We start from the raw sequence: 6,739 nt of genomic DNA on the forward strand, positions 1-6,739 counted from the left end.
ACCCGCAGCAGAAGCAGCTGGGATGATGATCCCAGGACAAGGCACTGTGTGCCCACAACCAGCGCCAGCCCCCAAATTTCCCTTCCCCAGGAGCAGTAACTCTCTCTGCCCTCAGCTCTGGGCCAAGGTGGAGCATCTGCTTCCAAAGCAGCAGCACGTCCAGGAGGGTGCAGGGGTGGCTGCAGACCCTTTTTCCTGTTGTGCTGGTTCCCATCCCAGGGGGTTTCTATGCCTGGAGAACAGAACCACCTCCCAGCCCATGGGTGCTGAACTACAGCACCAATAATGCAGCCAGTGCCACCCTCATCCCCGAGGATGCTGCAGCTGTGTCCTGTCTCCCTGTCCTTACCAACATCCCCACCCTGCACCCACATTCCTCCATCCTTTGTGCAGCCTTGGCACAGTGTGGGGGTCTCCTGGTGGTCACAGCAGCCCCACACTGAGCCAAATCATGCGGCTGCTTGGGGGAGTTGGGGCAGCCCCACATCCAGGATGTGCATCTCCATCAGCCCAAAGGCTCAGGCCAAATCCAGGATAAAGAACTCTGACACCCCAAAAGCTCATATTAAATCCAGGCTGAGCATCTCTGTCCCCACCAAAGCTGTGGGCCAGCCAGAGCAGGGGTGGCAGCAGTTTTGCCCTCAGTAGGAATTTACCCTTTTTATTACATAAGGACAAAGTGTTCAATGTGTTCTCCCCTACCCTCGTGGCACCTCTTGGGCACAGAGTAAATTTAAAACTGCTAATTTGATTTTGAGTTGCAATTAAGGAAGAAATAGGGCCTTTCAGGAGCAAGTTCTGGGCGAGAACCCATTTCTCCTGCCCTATTAACCTCGAATAAGCACTTGCTGGAAGAGGGGCCAGGTTTGCTGCAGAGGACAGGGACATGGGGTGGTGCCAGCCCTTGTGTCACAGATGCAGGTGAATTAAAAGTCTTTCACATCCCCTAAAATGCTCCCATGGCCATTCTAGCTTTGTGCCTTCATGCTAAGTTTTTGAAGATCTCTAAGTCCTACAAGCTGCTTAAGCATGGCCAGGACATTGCTGCAGGAGAAGGTTTGGCCACATGAGAGCAGAGATGTTCCCAGGTGAGCTGGTTCTAAAATCTCCTCATTGTTGTAACATCTGTCCCAGGCTGGGGTGAAGCTCTGGGCTCTCCCAGTGTCCAGTTTGGCTCATGGTAGGAGAGGGGGGACGTGGGCAGTTAAATTTCTCCTGGGGGTGATCCTTTTCCCAGATGTCCTCATTTTAGGTGGGAAGGGCCAGGATCGGGCTGGTTTGGGCTCGGCCAGGTTTGGGCTCAGCCTTTGGCATGGGTTTGGGTGTGGTGTTTGCCAGTCATTCTCCCCAGAGTTAAGAAGCATTTGGCCAATGCTCTCAAGCACAGGGTGGGATTGTCGGGGTGTCTGTGCAGGGCCAGGAGTTGGACTGGATGATCCTGATGCGTTCTTTCTAACCCAGAGCATTGTGTGATTCCGTGAGAAGCCCCTCCTGCAGCCTGGCCTCTCGGTGCCCGGGGCTGTTCTGCTCCTGCAGGGACGGTGGCAGCGCTGGCAGTGCCCTGCCGGTCCCCATGGGGTGGCCCCAGCACCCCCACCCTGCCCCAGAGGTGGCAGGGCAGGAGCAGCTGCCCCTGGATGCCAACAGGCGAGCGAGGCTGTGCCAGGCCATGGGGGGCTCAGCTCCCGTCTGCAGAGACCCGGCTGAGCACCAGGGCTGTGCCCTCCTTGGGGACACGGAGCCTCAAAGCCCCCGGGCGGTCACAGCCCCGAGCGGCCGAGGGAGCTCCGTGCCGAGCCCTCACAGCGGCGCATCCCGCGGTGCCAGGGTGAGGGTGGCGGCTGTGACGGGTCCCCAGGGCAGGGCGGGCCCCGCGGCTGGGCAGGGACCGCTGAGCTCGGGAGCTTCCTTGGGGTCAGATCCAGGGGAGGGCTGACCACAGGCACCGGCTCCTGCTCACTGCCCAGCTCCGTGTCCCCTCCCCGTGCCGGCCCCGGGGCTGCTGGCCCTCTGGTCACACTCCAAGGGACACAGTGCGGGGACGTGTCCCCAGAGGAGGGGCAGAGTGCAGGAGGGAAGGTGCTGTTGGTTGTGGTGCCGTTGGGACGGGCATGCCTCTGGCCAGAGCAGGGACACGCCGGGCTGCAGTGGGAGAAGCCAGGAGAGAATGGGCAGGTCCCTGCAGGGATGGGGACAGCCAAGTCACTGCTCTGGGGACACCACATCACCTGGTGCCAGCATGTGCCAGCTGGGGGATGCCATGGAGCCTTTGTGGTGGTGCAATGGGGTGTCAGGGGCTTGGGAGAGGGGACAGGGCTGCAGGTGGGAAGGTTGGGTGGGTTTGGGGGCCTGTGCTGGAGGAGCCCTGCATCAGCCCTGGGTCAGCCCTGTCAGCCCCCAGCCCTGCTCACCATTATCTCAGCTTGCTGAATATAACCCAGCTCTGGGAGTGGATACTGCAGCCAGGCTCCACATGGCCCACCGGGTCCATCCCACCCCACAGCCCCCAGGGACCCCTTCTCGGGGGGATGGAGGGGCCCTTCAGCTTTCAGCACCCAGAGGTGCCAACAGCCGGCCCAGGGAGCACTGGAGTGCTGGGGGTGTCCCGTGGGGGCAGCTCTGGCCTGGTTCACCCCAACACCCCCATGCAATGTAGGGCAGGGGCACGAGGCTCCCCCATGGCGACAGGGCCCCCGGGTGTCTGAGCTGCCCCTCCCCACCGGCTCCATGGAGCCAGAAACGCCCCAGCCAGGGCTGAACTGGCACTTCTCCTGATGGAGCTGCTCCACTTGGTATAAATAAATATTCCTTGGTGCCACCAGGGCTGGGGGGACCCACCTGCTTCTGCCTGCTGATCTGACCTGTTTTGGGGTGCCCTGCTCCTACCCTGTGCCTCAGCACTTTGCCAGAGCAGCCCATGGCAGTGCTGATGCTGAGTGGCACCAGTGTCCTGGCAAAGCCCACAGCCGCAATCTCTGCCCTCCTGGGCACAAGGACAGGGGTTCTCTGTGGGGCTGTGTGGGCACAGCAGTGCTCACTGGCTGCTCAAGCCCCCAGCTTCTGGGCAGGAGGAAGGGGAAGAGGAAGGGGGGGTTGCCACCCTGTCTCCCACAGCCACAGCCCTGGGGAGGTGCCCGAGGGTGTTTCTGGGGGAGAGGGGCAAAGCCAGCACAGGGGGATGGTTGCACAAGCCCAGCACAGCCGGGCAGGAGGACAGGGCACAGCAGGGTCACCAGCCCCCGGCAGGGCTGGGCTGAGGGGACAGAGAGGGGGACAGCACAGGGAGGGGGGAATTGGCATGGGGTCAGCACAGAGCCTTGGCAGGACACCCAGAGGAGGCCAGAGTGACAAACAGACTGCTGCACATTCCAGCCTGTGGAGGTGGGTGTCAGCACCCCTGAAATGGAATCCTGGGAGGACCTCAAGGGTCTGACAGCTCCCTTCCACCCACCACCAGCCCAAAGGTGGCTGAAAGCCTGGGAAGGTCCCCATCCCTGTCCCCTTGGGGAGGAGCAAGTGTGCAGAGCAGCCACACTGTGACCCAGCCATCACCTGGCTGGCGTGTGGCCCCCACGTGAGGCCGGCAGTCAAAGGCAGAGCCCAGATCCTGCTCAGCCCTGGGACACTCCTGCTCCATGGCAGATCCCATGCAGGCACAGCCCCAGTGCCACTCACCACAGGCTCCTCCACCCGTGTGTGGCACTGAGTGAGCCGTGTTTGCTCACTTATCTCCCCGAAGGGCCCGGTCTGAGCACGGGCTGGCACGGCTCGGCAGGGGCTGGGAGGTGCCGTGGTGGAGCACGCTCCCCTTGTAGGTGGGTGCACTGGCTGTGCCCATTCCCTCCTTGTGGCGCTGCCGGGCCCCAAAGGGACATGCTGAGACCGAGCACTGAACTCAGCTGGACACAGCTGTGGTACAAACACAGGTTGTATTGTCAGTGCATGCTGGGGGATCCCAGCCCGTTTGTCCTGGGTGCAGGTGGCACAGCCCGTGGCACAGCCCGTGGCACAGCCCATGGCACAGCCCGTGGCACAGCCCGTGGCACAGCCCTGCTCTGCCCGCAGAGCCTCTCTGGTGCCCAGCCCAGGCAGGGATGTGCCCCAGGCAGGGATGTGCCCCACTCCATCCGCCCCCTGGCCACAGCAGCGATGTCACTGCGGTGCAGGTCATGCCCAGCTCCAGGGTCACCTCCCTCTGCTCCTCCACTGCCTCCCCTGCCCCGGGCTCACGGGCAGTGCCAGGTGTCCCGAGCACCAGGGTCACAGCCCTGCTGCCCGATGGCACCACGGCCGCGGGCAGAGCCGGAGCTGGGCTCCTCTGGGCTCCTTCCCCACGCACGCTCAGCCCGAGGGCACAAAGCCAGCGCTATTTGTCGAGGATGAGGAAAAGCATCACCATGAGCAGGATGGGGAGGAAGATGAGGAGCAGGCTGAGCATCTCTGCGGCCAGCAGCAGCGCCAGCAGCAGGAGGTAGCAGCAGCGGCAGCGCCGCTCCAGCCGGGCCAGGGCGCGGATCAGGCAGGGCGGGTACCGCACGCAGGGCAGGCACCCGAACATGCGGCTGGTGTGGAAGCGCACCTGGAAGCGATGCTCGAGGGCGCCGGCCAGGCCCGGGCGCCGGGGTGGCAGGGCAGGGGGCCGGGGGGTGGCCAGGGCTCCGGGGGAGCCGGGCTGGGCGTGCAGCAGGAGCAGCTCCTCTTGCAGCTTGCAGATCTCCCACTCCAGCATGGGCGTCTTCTGGCGGCAGATGGGGCAGCGCACGCGGCCGAGCTCGGCGCCCGTGGCCGTGTCCATGATGGCCCGCAGGCAGGCGCGGCACAGCCCGTGGCTGCAGTTCAGCACGGCCGCCTTGTGCCGCTGCTCGTCGTAGGGCTCCGTGCAGATGGGGCACTCGTCCTCGCCGCCCGCCAGCGCGGGGCACGGCTCCGCTGCCAGCGCCACGCCACCGCTCGGGGCCTTCTCTGCCTCGCCGAAGAGGCTCAGGATGGAGCTGGAGACGCTTTGGGAGCCGGGCCGTGGGCTGTCCCCGCGGGGCAGGACGGGGCCGGTGTCGGCAGCGGGAGGGTCCTGCCCCGCAGGCAGGGAGGCACCGTGGGCAGGCGGCTGCTCATGCCCGGGCAGGAGCGGCTCCCTGGCATCCTCCGTCCGTGGCAGCTCCCAGCATCTCCAGGCAGCAGCAGACTCCTCTCCACAGTGTTGGGGCGGCTCCCCGGGGCCCCCCGACCCCGCGGTCTCGCTCTGGTCCCGCTGTCTGGCACAGCCTTCCCCACCGGCTGCCGGCACCGGCCCAGGCTCTGCCCCCTCGCCCGCCGCCGGCTCCATCAGGGCGGCCAGAGCAGCCACCCCGCTCGGCCCCTGCCCGCCGGCTCCCCTCGGGGCTGGGTGCGGGACGTGGGTGCTGCTCCAGGGCAGGAGACTCCTTCAGCGGGGCTGCCCGAAGGGTTTGAAGGCAGCAGTGTCCGCACAGACTCCCAACATCCCTCCGGTGCGCTTTGGGGCGCCCTCCCGGACCGCTGGGTCAGGAGCCTCTAGCGCCGGGCGCAGCCCCATCACCCTCACCGAGGCCACCCCAAGAGGGGCAGCACCGTGAGCATCCAACAGCCTTTTCCTCCTCCTCCTCTTCCTCCTCCCCAGCACCAACGCAGTACTGACCCGCCACGGTCCGGAGGAGAGGGCACCGAGCCGGGCGCTGCCCGCTGTGCCAGAAGGGTGCAGGCGTGGCGGGCACCCGCGCAGGCAGCTGCCTCCTGCCGTGGGCCAGGCAGGGCTGGGGCCGAGCCTGGCTGTAACCAGTCTGGTTTGTCAGCTTCTGGAAGCGGCTCAAATGCAGGGAGCCCGGGGCAGGCAGCCATGCCTGCGCCAATCAGCTCCCGCCGGGGCTGGGGAGGAGCTGGGCCCACGGCCGCCTCTTCTCCGTGTCCAGCACCAGTGGAGTCACCTCTGTGGCCAGTGCTGCCCACACCCCTGCCCTGGGGCACGGCAGCATGGCCCTGTGCTCCTCCAGTGCAGCCTCCCAACAAGGCCCTGTGCTCCCCCAGTGCAGTCCCCCAGCTCAGACCCCAGCACAGCCCCAGCACTGCCCCAGGACAGTTCCCAGAACGGGCCCTGCGCTGCCCCAGTCCAGCTCCCTGTCCCCCACGCTGGTCCTTGTGCAGGGCCACCTCTCCTTGTTATGTCCCACAAGCAGCTTGCAGGGCCTGGAAGTTTCCTTCCAGGTTTCCCACCAGGACAGTACCCCAGATGAAGGGACGGTGGCACCAGGGTGGTGACTGCCATGCAGCAGCTCTGCAGTGGCCCCACTGTCCCTGGCACATGGGGACACAGCCCAGCCAGGGTGTGCAGGTGCAAGAGCTGCTCAGAGCAGTGGGCGGGAGTCCCCAGATGTCCCTGCTCCCCCTCACTGCAGTGCTCAGCCCTGCAGGACCCCATGACTCCACCATGGGAGGGTGGCTGGGTCACAGGCATGGCGTGGCACAGCTGTCCCTTCCTGTCCCAGCCTGCTCCCAGGGAATGTCCCTGCTGACTCATGCCCTGCTCCTAATTGCTATTTACGCAGTGGCACCCAGTTCCCTGAACTGGGGGAGGAAGGTGGTGGCACTGGTCCCACTGGGGCACGGGCAGGGCCAGGAGGGTGCACAGCCTCGAGGCTGCAGGGAAAGGGCTGGAAGCAGCTCTCAGGATGGGGTGGAGGAAAGATGCAGCTGAGCAGGCACTCAGGGAAAGGGATAACTCAGCAGG

The sequence above is a fragment of the Camarhynchus parvulus genome, chromosome 17 (genome assembly GCF_901933205.1).
Source record: "Camarhynchus parvulus chromosome 17, STF_HiC, whole genome shotgun sequence".
Classification (NCBI taxonomy): Eukaryota; Metazoa; Chordata; class Aves; order Passeriformes; family Thraupidae; genus Camarhynchus; species Camarhynchus parvulus.